The 13,374-nt window shown below is 42.4% G+C and overlaps 1 pseudogene; it reads left to right on the forward strand.

Moving 5' to 3' along the window:
• Positions 1-11,807: 11,807 nt before the first annotated feature.
• On the forward strand, positions 11,808-13,334 carry LOC100345269 (sorting nexin-3 pseudogene; annotated as a pseudogene).
• Positions 13,335-13,374: the final 40 nt, after the last annotated feature.

Below are 13,374 nucleotides of genomic sequence, written 5' to 3' on the forward strand. Positions count from 1 at the left end.
GGTGGCAGCCTCACCCAGTACACCACAGCGCTGGCCCCTGAGACTTGGAATATATCTCACCATTCTCTCCTAGCCTGTAGGGTTTCTTATGAGAAGTCTGCTGTGAGTCTAATTGGAGATCCTCTGAAAGTAATCTGGCATTTCTCTCAGGCACATTTTAGAATCTTTTTTTTTTTTTTTTTAATGTGGACAGTTTGATTATAATGTGTCATGGTGGAAATCTTTTCTGGTCATGTCTATTAGAAGTTCTGTGTGCTTCTTGTACTTGGATGTCCCTTTCTTTTTCAAATTAGGGAAGTTTTCTTGTATTATTTCACTAAAAAGGTCTTCTAATCCTTTCTTTCTTTCCACGCCTTCAGGAACTCCAAGAACCCATATGTTGGATCAATTGATAGTTTCTTGGAAATTACCAACAGCATTTTCTTAGTTTTATATTTTCTCCTTCTTGTTTTTGGTCTGTCTGCATAATTTCCTGTGCTTTGTCTTCAAAGTTGGATATTCTTCCTTGTGCTTCATGGATTCTGTTGTTAAGGCTTTCCACTGCATTTTTTATTTGTACTATTGAATTCTTCACTTCTAATATTTCATTTTGACTTCTCATTAAAATCTCAACTTTGTGGGAGCAACTTTCTTTCATGTAATTTACGGATTTCATTAGTTTGGGCATTTGCTTCTGATTACACTTAGGTAATCGTATCTATTTTTTGAAATACATTTCTGGCATTTCTTCAGTCTCCTCATCTTTACAATCCAGTACTGAAGTTGTGTTCATCTGGGGGCATCCTATTGTCTTCCTCATTCTAGCTTCTTGAATTGGTATGTTATTCTGTGTTTGTGGAGATCCTCGTTGGTTTATTCGTTTTTTTCACTGTGATGGCGTTTGCCTTTGTACTATGCCTTTGTACATTAGTGGAGTGTCTGCTTATCACCTAGAGGCATGTGGTATATGTTGCCAGGGAACTCCATTCAGTTCTCCAGGGTGAAGGGCATGTCTAAGGTGACACACCCAGGTTTGGTGTGGTAAATCTCTCTCTCTCTTTTTTTAATCAGAAGAGAGGTGTATTCTGCTCAGCTGAGCTCCTCTCCTCAAAGGAGACTGGTGCCTGGCCCCAGTGGGTCTAGTATTCATCTGCTCTGCGCCAGTGACCACACAAAGGATCTGTGCAATCCTCAGTGTAAGCTGATTCCCCAGCAGCATCTCTCATCAGGTTACCAGGGAGCCCTGCGTGTGTGGAGCCTCCCACAGTCCTAGCACACTGTGAGTCCTCCCACACCATCTGAGCACACAAGCCTCCCGCAGTCACAAGCACCCCACCCCCTATCAGTTCTTCCCATAAGACTCAGGAGTCTCCACTTGGTTGGTGGCTGGGTGCAACACACACCCAGCACAGCTGTTAGGTCTGTCCAAAATGGTTCCCACTCTCTACTGTTTTTTTGCAGTACACCATTGCGGGATGACTAGGGAGAGAGACATTCCCCTCCTTTTTGTTTACCCTCTAGTTTGGCAGGTACGCTATCCCCCACAGGCTCCAAGCTGGGTTCCCTCCAGGCTCTTCCTGCAGATTTGTCACCAGTGGCTTGGGCTGCTACATTCTGGTCTCACCTCACTCTCCAACACTGGTGGCTTCTGGGGTTCTGAGTTGTGGGTTCCATGCCCTCTGCATAGGCCCACTGTGTCCCTCTAATTTTCATAGAGTTTCCTCTGCCATTCTCTCCCTAACTCTTCCCTGGGACTGAACTCTCTCCACTTTCTTTTCTTTTTTTTTTTTTTTTTTGTAAACTATCTTCTCCTAGACTAGAGCAGTAAGCTCTCACCCTTCTCCATCATCTTAATCAGGCCCTGGAGTTTCAAGATGATCTCCCTGGCACTGCCCTTGGCAGGCTGTGTGCTCTGGGAGGGCTGTGGACTGCAAGGTCCTTGTCCCTGTGCTTGCTCATCCCCCTCCACGCCCTTCCTCTCCTGTCCCTTGGCTTGGCAGCCCTTGCAGGACTCAGAGCTTCCCAGCTGCCTCCTGATGGGCCATCTGTAGGCACATTTGTTTTCTGGCAAACTTCTTCACACAAGCAGCTTTGAAGTGTGACATGTGTGACCCACCCAGGTTTTTGATATTTGTATCATGTTCTGAATATTTACTATCCCTCTTTTGTTCACTTTATTTTTTTGCAAAATTGGAGCACATTTCCCCCTTGTCAATCTATTCTTTTGAGCTTTTTACATAATAAAAACTCAGGTTTCAGCATTAATCATTGTGATTAATGTGATTCCACTAATAACCTTTTTCTACTTGGGAAGGCTCCAATTATGGCTATATTTTGTGTTTGGCCTTGGGCCAGTTTCTATTCCAATGATATTGGTCGCATGAATCCTCAGCCTGGGCTTTAACCTCTCGTGTGTCCTATCCCGTATTAACTTTCTCCTATAGATTTCAGCAACAGCCAGTCCTCTGTTGATCCACTCTTGGATAAAATGAGGCTGGCTGCCAGGAGAGGGTAATGTTTGCCTCTTTCCCTCTTTGTATGTTTGGACACAAGCCTATTCAGGAATTCTTGATGGTTTCCTCAAAGATGGTGTCAAGCCTTATTCAGGCCTTATAATTCTTTGGCTTGCCATTCAACCTTATAATTAATAGTGATACCTCGCCAGAAGCTTTTTTTTTTTTTTTTAGAATGCTCTTCAAGGAGAACACTCAAAGGGCTTCTCAGTGTAAACTCTGCACAAGCTTTGGAGTCACTTCTTTGAGACACAGTAAATAGCTAGCTCTCCAGTGAGATATTACAAGGGAAAGAACATGGTCTTCACAGACAGTGTTGGTTGCATGACCTTGAAAAAGTTAGTCTAACTCTGAGTCCCAATTGTCTCATTGATGAATGGGAATATGATGACCTGTCATGCAGGCTTGGTGTGAGGATTAAAGAGTAATGTGTCTACTGTGATTGGTGAGTCCATTTCTAGTAACATCATAGTTAATGCAGCCTAAAAACTTTTTATTAGAAAAGAGCTAGAAATGGTGAATAGAATAAAAACCTTTCATTTTTTTTCACCAGTGGAGTTTATTCTTTACTTTTGTACCTATTCTTACTCACATTCATATGGAAATAAAGACTGCTTAATGGCCACACATGACAGGTAAATTCAAATAGATAACAGACTGATCGACCACCACATCAGGTGTTTAGTGAAAGACATTTTGTGGCCAGCGCCGTGGCTCACTAGGCTAATCCTCCGCCTTGCAGTGCCGGCACATCGGGTACTAGTCCCGGTCGGGGCGCCGGATTCTGTCCCGGTTGCCCCTCTTCCAGGCCAGCTCTCTGCTGTGGCCCGGGAGTGCAGTGGAGGATGGCCCAGGTGCTTGGGCCCTGCACCCCATGGGAGACCAGGAAAAGCACCTGGCTCCTGGCTCCTGCCATCGGATCAGCGCAGTGCGCCGGCCACGGCGGCCATTTGAAGGGTGAACCAATGGCAAAGGAAGATCTTTCTCTCTCTGTCTCTCTCTCTAACTGTCCACTCTGCCTGTCAAAAAAAAAAAAAAAAAAGACATTTTGTAGGAAAGAAAAGTATAGTCGTTGAAATTTAAGCTCAGAGGACAGGGTAAAGAGCAGCCTGGCAACAATGGTGAGAACATGAGTGAATGGAAAAGCTTGCCATCAGTAGATGCTCAAAGATGTCCTAAGATCCCTTTTGGGAAATCATTGAGGTGTTTAGTTTTTGGAGGGAAAGAAAAGACTATGTTTGTTAGTTTTTTTGTTTTTATTTCCCAAAGAAACCTTTTATTTAAGGAATACAAACTTCATAAGTACAACTTTAGGAATATAGTGATTCTTCCCACCATACCCTACTTCACACCCCTCCTCCTCCTCCTCCTCCCAGTTCCAGTCCGATATGCCATTAAGATTCATTTTCAATTAACTTTATACACAGAAGACCAGATGTATGCTAAGTAAATATTTCAACAATTTGCACATGTGTATACACACACACACACACAGAACAAGTTTTTCAATTAACTCTCACAATTCATTGAGGACAGAGGTCCTGCATGGGAAGTTAGTGCACAGTGATTCTTCTTGTTGAAAATTTAACAATTAACACTCTAATGTATGATGCCAGTGACCACCCAAAACTCTTATTTTTTTTTTTTTGACAGGCAGAGTGGACAGTGAGAGAGAGAAAGGTCTTCCTTTTTCTGTTGGTTCACCCCGCAGTGGCCGCTGCAGCCAGCTCACTAAGGCCAGCATGCCACGCTGATCTGAAGCCAGGAGCCAGGTGCTTCTCCTGGTCTCCCATGTGGGTGCAGGGCCCAAGGACTGGGGCCATCCTCCACTGCACTCCTGGGCCACAGCAGAGAGCTGGCCTGGAAGAGGAGCAACCAGGACAGAATCTGGTGCCCTGACTGGGACTAGAACCCGGGGTGCCAGTGCCGCAGGTGGAGGATTAGCCTATTGAGCCATGGCACCGGCCCACCCAAAGCTCTTCACATAAGCTGCCTAGGCTATGGAAGCATTTTGAATCCTCAAACTCCATCAGTATTTAGACAGGGCTATAAGCAAAGTAGAAGGTCTCTCCTCCCTTCAGAGACAAATACAACCTTCTTTGATGGCCACTTTTTTCCACTGGGGTCTCATTCACAGAGGTCCTTCATGTAGGACATTTTTTTGCCAGAGAATCTTGGCTTTCCATGCTTGAAATGCTCTCATGGGCTTTTCAGGCAGTCCAGGATGTCTTAAGGGCTGATTCAGAGGTCAGAGTGTTACTTAAAGTGATTGTCTTTCTCTGAGTCTGTGTGGACTGCTTCCCATGTTGGAACATTCTCTCCTTTTTAATTCTATCTATTGTTATTACCAGACACTTGATCTCATTTATATGGTCACTTTAACACTTAATCCTATCTATATATTCAATTTAACACTTAATATCATGACTTTAATGCTTAAGATGGCATGTTTACTACATAGCTTAATGGGATTTGGGAACCCATGGCAAGTTTTTAAACTGTACCCTTAGAAGTAAGTTTGGAGCCGGCGCCGTGGCTCACTAGGCTAATTCTCCGCCTTGAGGTGCCGGCACACTGGGTTCTAGTTCCGGTCGGGGTGCCGGCTTCTGTCCCGGTTGCCCCTCTTCCAGGCCAGCTCTCTGCTGTGGCCAGGGAGTGCAGTGGAAGATGGCCCAAGTCCTTGGGCCCTGCACCCCATGGGAGACCAGGATAAGTACCTGGCTCCTGCCATTGGATCGGCGCAGCGCGCCAGCCGCAGCGGCCATTGGAGGGTGAACCAATGGCAAAAGGAAGACCTTTCTCTCTGTCTCTCTCACTGCCCACTCTGTCAAAAAAAAAAAAAAAAAAAAAAAGAGAGAGAGAGAGAGAAGTAAGTCTTCAGGAATGTATGCAGAACCATACAGCTTTTTTTTTTTTTTTCATTCCCACTCTTATTTTTTACTGAGATCTATTTTCAATTCACTCTATATACATATGATTAATTCTATGTTAAGGGTTCAACAAGGGGCTGGCTCCATGGCTCACTTGGTTAATCCTCCACCTGTGGTGCCAGCATCCCATATGGGTGCTGGGTCCTAGTCCCGGTTGGCTCCTCTTCCAGGTTGGCTCTCTTCTGTGGCCTGGGAAGGCAGTGGAGGATGGCTCAAGTCCTTGGGCCCCTGCACCCACATGGGAGACCAGGAGAAGTACCTGGCTCCTGGCTTTGGATCGGTGCAGTGCTGGCCATAGCGGCCATTTGGGGAGTGAGCCAACGGAAGGAAGAACTTGCTCTCTGTCTCTCTCTCTCACTGTGTGTAACTCTACTTGTCAAATAAATAAATTTTAAAAAAGTTCAACAAAAGGTATGAGGAAAAAAAATTATTTTTCAACAGTCAAGACAAGGGCTATTCAAGTCATTGCTTCTCAAAGTTTTAATTTCACTTCTATGGATTTCCTTTCAGGTGCTCTATTCTCACTGATAAGGGAAAAAATATGATGTTTGTCCCTTTGGGACTGGCTTATTTCCTTAAGCATGATGTTTTCCAGATTCATCCATTCTTTTGCAAATACTGGGAATTCATTTTTTTAAACCACTGTGTAGTATTCCATAGTACACACATCCCATAATTGCTTTATCCAGTCTTCAGTTGATGGGCATTTAGTTGGATTCCATGTCTTAACTATTGTGAATTGAGCTATAATAAACATGGGGTTGCAGATAACTCCTTTATTTGCTGATTTCATTTCCCTTGGGTAAATTCCAAGGAGCGGGATTGCTGAGTCATATGGTAGGGCTATATTCAGATTTCTGAGGAATCTCCAAACTGTCTTCTAAAGTGGCTTTACCAGTTTGCATTCCCACCAACAGCAGATTAGTGTACCTTTTTCCCCACATCCTCACTAGCATTTGTTGTTCGTTGATTGCTGTATGAAAACTATTCTAACTGGAGTGAGGTGAAGCCTCATTATGGTTTTGATTTGCATTTGAACATTTTTTCATGGGTCTAGCCATTTGGATTTCCTCTTTTGAAAAATGCCTGTTTAAGTCCTTTGCCCATTTCTTAACTGGGTTGTTTGTTTTGTTGTTGTGGTTTTTTTTTTTTTTAAGATTTATTTATTTCTTTTAAAGTCAGAGCCACACAGAGAGAAGGAGAGGCAGAGAGAGAAGTTTCCATTAATTGGTTCACTCCCCAACTGGCCACAACAGCCAGAGCTGCACAGATCCAAAGCCAGGAGCTTCTTCCAGGTCTTCCACATGGGTGCAGGGGCCCAAGGCTTTTGGCCATCTTCTGCTTTCCCAGGTGTTGTGGAGTTTCTTGATCTCTGTATATATTCTGATTATTAATCCTTTATCATTTGCATTATTTGCAAATAATTTCTCCCATTCTTTTGGTTGACTCTTACTTTCCTGAGTGTTTCTTTGGCAGTGCAGAAGCTTCTCAATTTGATGTAATCCCATTTGTCAATTTTGGCTTTGATTGCCTATGCCTCTGGGGTCTTTTTCAAGAGCTCTACCTGTGCCAATGTCTTGCAGGATTTCCCCAATGTTCTCTAATAATTTGATGGTGTCGGGTTGTAGACTTAGGTCTTTAATCCAATTTGAGTGGATTTTTATTTAATGTGTAATGTAGGGGTCTTGCTTCATACTTCCGCATGTGGAAATCCAGTTTTCCCCAGCACCATTTGTTGAAGAGACCTTCCTTGCTCCAGGGATTGGTTTTAGCTCCTTGGTCAAATATAAGTTGGTTGTAGATGCTTGGATTGATTTCTGGTGTTTCTATTCTGTTCCATTGGTCTATCCATCAGTTTTTGTACCAGAACCAGGCTGTTTTTATTATAACTGCCTTGTAGTATGTCTTGAAGTCTAGTATTGTGATGGGTTTAACTTTGGTTTTGTTGTATAAGATTGCTTTAGCTATTCAAGTTCTCCTGTCTTTAAATATGAATTTCAGCATCATTTTTTCTAGATCTGAGTAAAATGTCTTTGGTATTTTGATTGGTATCGCACTGAGTCTGTAAATTGCTTTCAGAAGAACGGACATTTTGATGATAATGATTCTATCAATCCATGAACATGGAAGATTTTTCTAGTTTTTTTTTATATCTTTATTTCTTTCTTTAATGTTTTGTAATTCTCATCATAGAGATCTTTGGCATCCTTGGATAAATTTATTCCAAGGTATTTGATTGTTCTGTAGCTATTGTGAATGTGATTGATCTTAGAAGTTCATTCTCAGCCTTGGCATTGTTTGTATATACAAAGGCTGTTGATTTCTGTGTATTGATTTTATATCCTACTACTTTTGGAACTCATGGAAAAGTTTGGTATAGTCTATCAGTGGAGTTGTTTGGATCCCCTATATGGAATCATGTCATCTGCAAACAAGGATAGCTTGGCTTCCTCCTTCTGAATTTGTATCCCTTTGATTACTTTTTCTTGCCTAATGGCTCGGCTAAAACTTCCAGGACTATATTGAATAGTGATGATGAGAGTGGGCATCCTTGTCTGGTTCCTGATCTCAGTGGGAATGCTTCCAAATTTACCCATTCAATAGGAAGCTTGCCATGGTTTTGTCATAAATTGCCTTGATTGTGTCGAGGAATATTCCTTCTATACCCAATTTGCTTAGCGTTTTCATCATGAAAGGGTGTTGTATTTTATCAAATGGTACATTCATATTTAGATCAGTAATACAAACTTTTTCCTAAATTAATAAGCTTCATCTTTGTAGAGAAGTTTTAGATTCACAGCAAAATTGAGGAGAAAGTATAGTGTGTTCACATATCCCCATAGACCCTATGTGCTGCCTCCCCTCAATCTCCTCCGCTATTACAGTCTTGGAGCTCAGTGGTGTATTTGTTGCAATCAATGAACCTACAGTGACACATCAGTGTGATTCAAAGTCCATGGTTGACATTAGAGTTCCTTCTTGGTGTTGTACATTCTGTGGGTTTTGAGAAATAGTTCCTGACACGTATTCAGCATTGTCATATCATACGGAATAGTTTTATGACCTCACGAGTCTTCTGCCCTGCCTGCTCACTCTAACTTCCCTCTAACTCTTGACAATCACTGATCTTGTTATTGTCTCCACAATTTTGCATTTGTCAAATAAAATGAGTTGGATTAATACAATGTGTATCCTCTTCAGATTGGCTTTGTTTTCTTAAAAACCCGCATTTAAATTTCCTCTATGTCTTTCCATGGCTTGATAGCTCATTCCCTCTGAGTGCTGGATAGTACTCCCTTGTCGTCTGGATGTACCAGTTTGTCAATTCACCTACAAGAGCATCTTTGCTACTTTCCAGTTTTTCCCACTATAAATAAAACCTCTATAGCTGTCTATGTGCAGGTTTTCAATTTATTTGGATAAATATTAAGTATCATAATTGCTTGATCATATGATAAGTATGTGTAGTTGTGTAAAAACTGCCCAACTATCTCCCAAAGTTGTGCCATTTTGCATTCTCGTTGGCAATAAATGAGAGCTCCTGTCATTCCATATCCTCATCAGCATTTGGTGCTATCATCATTTTGGATTTTGGCCATAATAATAGGTGGAGTGCTGTCTCATCATTTAATTTCCATGGATCACATTTAATGCATCTTGAGGAAACCTGACCACTCCTGTGGCGCTGCTTTCTTCTGTGGTGGCTCTTTTGCTTTCACTTCCTTCTATCTGCACCAGCACCAGGGGTTCATGGTCTCGTGCAGTCCAGTCCTCTTGCCAGAATGCCTTCTCAAGATCCCCCTATACACAGCGTGGGAATCTGGAAAATGTTTTGGATTTAGAACCAGAAGACCTGGACTTGCGTAGTTCTATCACTGAAGAGGTGCCTATCAAACTGGAAATATATTCCTTCCTCTTACTCTACAGTCATAAAAAAGATCAACTGGATCCCTTTGTGACAGTTTGTTGTAAATGGCAAACCTCAATATAAGGTTAGGAAGTTGCTGTTATTACTTGCTATCAAGTAATAAATAATGAGAAGGCCCTGGGGCCATTTCTCCCATGTCTGTTTGCCTTTAGTAGTGATGTCTGTCGGCCAAGAGAAGAGATGTATAAAAGTGGGAATTTAGGAATTAGTAGGCAGCATGAGAAGCATTTCACTGAGCCTTACTTAACTATCTGAAAACACACCAAATAAGCAATTACTGTTCCTCTTTAATTTTCAGCTTATATTTTTCACATGTGATTTGAGATGGGGTACGGTGAAATGGAGAGTTCTATAAAATGACTCTCTGCATATCAGAATTGACTCTCTGCAGCTGAAGTTAGTTTTATGGAAGGAGAATGTCTGTGTCACTTGGCACAATGCTCATATTTGGGATTTTATGTCACCTTTTCCCTTTTATAACTCACCCAGTAAACAGTGAACAGCTTTTCAGTCAATATTATCCTTTGCTGGCTTTTTCCTTCTCTTGAATTGTTGGTCTTTTTCTTATTGATTTTGCAGATGTTCTTTATATATGAAAGATCTCTATGATATATTACAAATTGGAATTGTTTTTAAAAGCTTTCTTTTTTGTTTGAGAGGCAATGAGAGAGAAAGAGAAAAAGATTTCCCATCCACAGGCTCACTTCCCAGGTGCTGCAATGGCCAGGACGGGGCTGGGCTAGATCCAGGAATCTGACACTCCAACTGGGACTGAATGAGGGTACTGGAGACCCAATCAGTTGAGTTATCACTGCTGTTTCCTGGGGTCTGAATTACGAGGCAGCTAAAACTAGGAGCCAGAATGTGGACTTGAACCGACGTGGCACTCCGATGTGGGACACAAATGTCCCAACTGGCATCTTACCTCTAGGCCAGCAGCTCTGCCCTGCACTTGATCTTCTCAGTGGGGTAGCACTTCAGACTGAGAGACTTTTAGAAATGCACTTCATACTAGAAGCGAAAACTCCCAGCTTTTTGCCCTCCTAATTTTCTCGATGCATTCTTCTGAAAAGTGGTTTTATTTTGATGAGCTATGTGAAATATTTGTCCCACAAGAGTGAAGCTTTTTGGATGCAGATGAAGCTTTCTTTATTTCCCCATCTCCAACATCCCCCTCAGGTCTGTGAAATTTCCCTCCTTGCAGAAACTTCAGAGACCTCTCCGACTCTTTGATAGACTCAGTGCGATTCACATGGGAAAGGGTTTACTCTTTATTCTTTTATTTGCAGTACTCCTTTGTGAATTATTTCCAGCAGAGGCCAGGTTTCTCTATTATTAAATATTTAAGGAATTTATTGGTGAGGTGAAATCGTAGGTGCATTCCACAGTCCAATTTATCAGCTAACCCAAGGCAGCTGCTGAAAGTCTGAACTCACCAGTGAGTTTGACACAGGAAGAGGGTGGGGAGGTGAAACCAAAGGAGAGGCAGAGGGCGAAACGTCTCTGGATGGAACAGACTGCACCTACAATGACAACTTGTAAAACAGATCCCCGATGCAAAATGTAATCCGTCTCTATTGCACATGACCAATAGCGCACTCCTCCTTTTCCCAGATTGCTGGAGGGTGGGCTTAGCTAAGTAAGGATGAGGTTCCTAGATGGAGGGAGTAAGAGGACAGCAAATTTTTCCTCTTGGATGGTGTAAATTTACCAAAGAAAACATAGAAGATCCCATAGGATTGAGATCTGGGCAACACTACTTGAGTTACCTAAGCTGTTCTTACTCCTCCTTCCTCTTTATTTCCTCCTCTTATCCTGTACCTCACTTCCAGCAGTTTTCCTGGCATTTCATGTGTACTGGTGTTGGGAGAAGTTGCTACTGTCTGGGGATGTCTGTTGGCTGTCTCACCTTTAGCAGATCACCTCCCTCTTGGCTTCCATGGATGACCCCCTCACTCTGCACACAGGTGTGCTGGTCATGCATAGTTCATGGGTGTTGCTAAAACTGGATCATATATGCCATTTAATTGCATCATTGCCCCTTAACTTTCTCTTTAGAGGATAGAGTTATTTTTATTTCTCCAAGGCAACATGATTCCTGAAGCCATGCTGCACTTAAGGCCCTCTCTCTTGTCTCCCAGGAGCAAAGGGTGAGATGCAGGGTGCAGCAGAGTAGTATACTACAACTTGGATATTGACCAGGTAAGGATAGGAAATGGAAGCAGAGAATTTCAGGGTCTTTACAAGGATTGCTTTATAAGCTACATTTTACTGATTAGAAACAAAAGTAAATTACTTGGTTGCTCAAGGTCACAGAGCTGGTGCCAGAGCCATCACCTGGTCCCAGGTCTTTGGATTTGACATTGGTCTAAGGATACATCAAGCATGCCTTGCCTTTTGAAACCCTAGCCTGAAAGATTTCGTAAGAATGCCAGAGCTTCTAAGCTGGATGAAGAGATGACAGCTACTTACCCAGTATTCATTCCCCTGTCTTCATTATTAACAAAACTACAGGTGAGACATGATGATAATGTGTCCGCTAAAACATCCTATTTCCCAGATCTCTTTGCAAACGGGGATGAACATGTGACATACTCCTGGTTAATGAGATGGAAGAGTGAGTCACTAGGTGGAATTTCTGAAAAGATTCTCTTACCTAGGTAATGCACATCTTCCCCCCTCATGCTTTCCTTTTTGCCTGAGTGCAAATGGCACGTTGGAAGTAGAACAGTCTTCCTGAGGGGACCATTAGGCCAACAGAATTGTATGTGTTTTATCTTTGACACCTTTAACCTGCTGAACTCATGTCCGCAGCTGTCTACTTTATGGCCTGATTAAACCACTATGAGTTGAGATCTCTGTTTGCTTTTATATTCTTCTTCCATAGTAAAAATAGAGAGCGGCGGCGTCCAGCGGAAGGGGCGGAGGGAGTCCGCGGCGGCGGCTACAGCGAAGCGGCAGAGACCTGGCGGACACCCGGCGGCTGATCACCAAGCCGCAGAACCTGAATGACGCCTACGGGCCGCCCACGTGAGCAACCCACAGACCGTGGGGGTCGGCCGGGGCAGCTGCACCACCTACGAAATCAGTCAAGACAAGTCTTCCAATTTTCAAGCTGAAGGAATCTACCGTTAGAAGAAGATACAGTGACTTTGAATGACTGTGAAGTGAATTAGAGAGAGCAAGGTTGTAGTTCCCCCACTCCCTGGGAAAGCATTTTTGCGCCAACTTCCTTTTAGAGGAGATGACGGAATATTTGATGACAATTTTATTGAGGAAAGGAAGCAAGGACTGGAGCAGTTTATAAACAAGGTCGCTGGTCATCCTCTGGCACAGAATGAACGTTGTCTTCACATGTTTTTACAGGATGAAATCATAGATAAAAGGTATACTCCCTCTAAAATAAGGTATGCCTGAAATTTGGTGAGAAGGGGCAAAAATGTGGCCATTCGTGATTCACGGGCACCAGTGAAGAAGTTCTAACTAACTTTAGCATGCTGCACAGAAACTGGTAGAACATGCCTTCAGTATACTAGCACTCATGTGCTCAGTTTTGTTTCCTTTTGTTTTGGCAGTTGATAAGAAGTTAATTTGTTTTAGTGAAAATCCCTCATCCCCGCCTTTCTCTATAAATGACTCTCCCTCACTGTTTTAATGTGGTGCACACTATAGCCTCACCAGCCTTCCAGTACAATCTGCAGTGTCCTAACTAAAGTTACTTTGTCTTATTTGCACAGTTTTTGTGTCATGTTTGCTTCTTGAATCTGATTAACTAGAATATTTCTCTCCCCCCTTTTTAATGTGTGGTGTCACTTATTTATGTGTAGGAGCACTACACCATTTGTTTCCAGAACCAACCACGTGAGATACACATTTGTGTGCAAAAAGTTTCTTCCTTCAGGCCTGTAATACCCTTCACATGGAAGATTATGAGGGAAATCTTTATATTCTGTATAAAAATAAAATAAAATTTATATACTAAAATCATTTGTCTAAAAATTTGTTTTCAAATAAAAATTAAAAT

Source organism: Oryctolagus cuniculus, chromosome 17 (assembly GCF_051225735.1).
Source record: "Oryctolagus cuniculus isolate XC-2025 breed Fujian yellow rabbit chromosome 17, ASM5122573v1, whole genome shotgun sequence".
Classification (NCBI taxonomy): Eukaryota; Metazoa; Chordata; class Mammalia; order Lagomorpha; family Leporidae; genus Oryctolagus; species Oryctolagus cuniculus.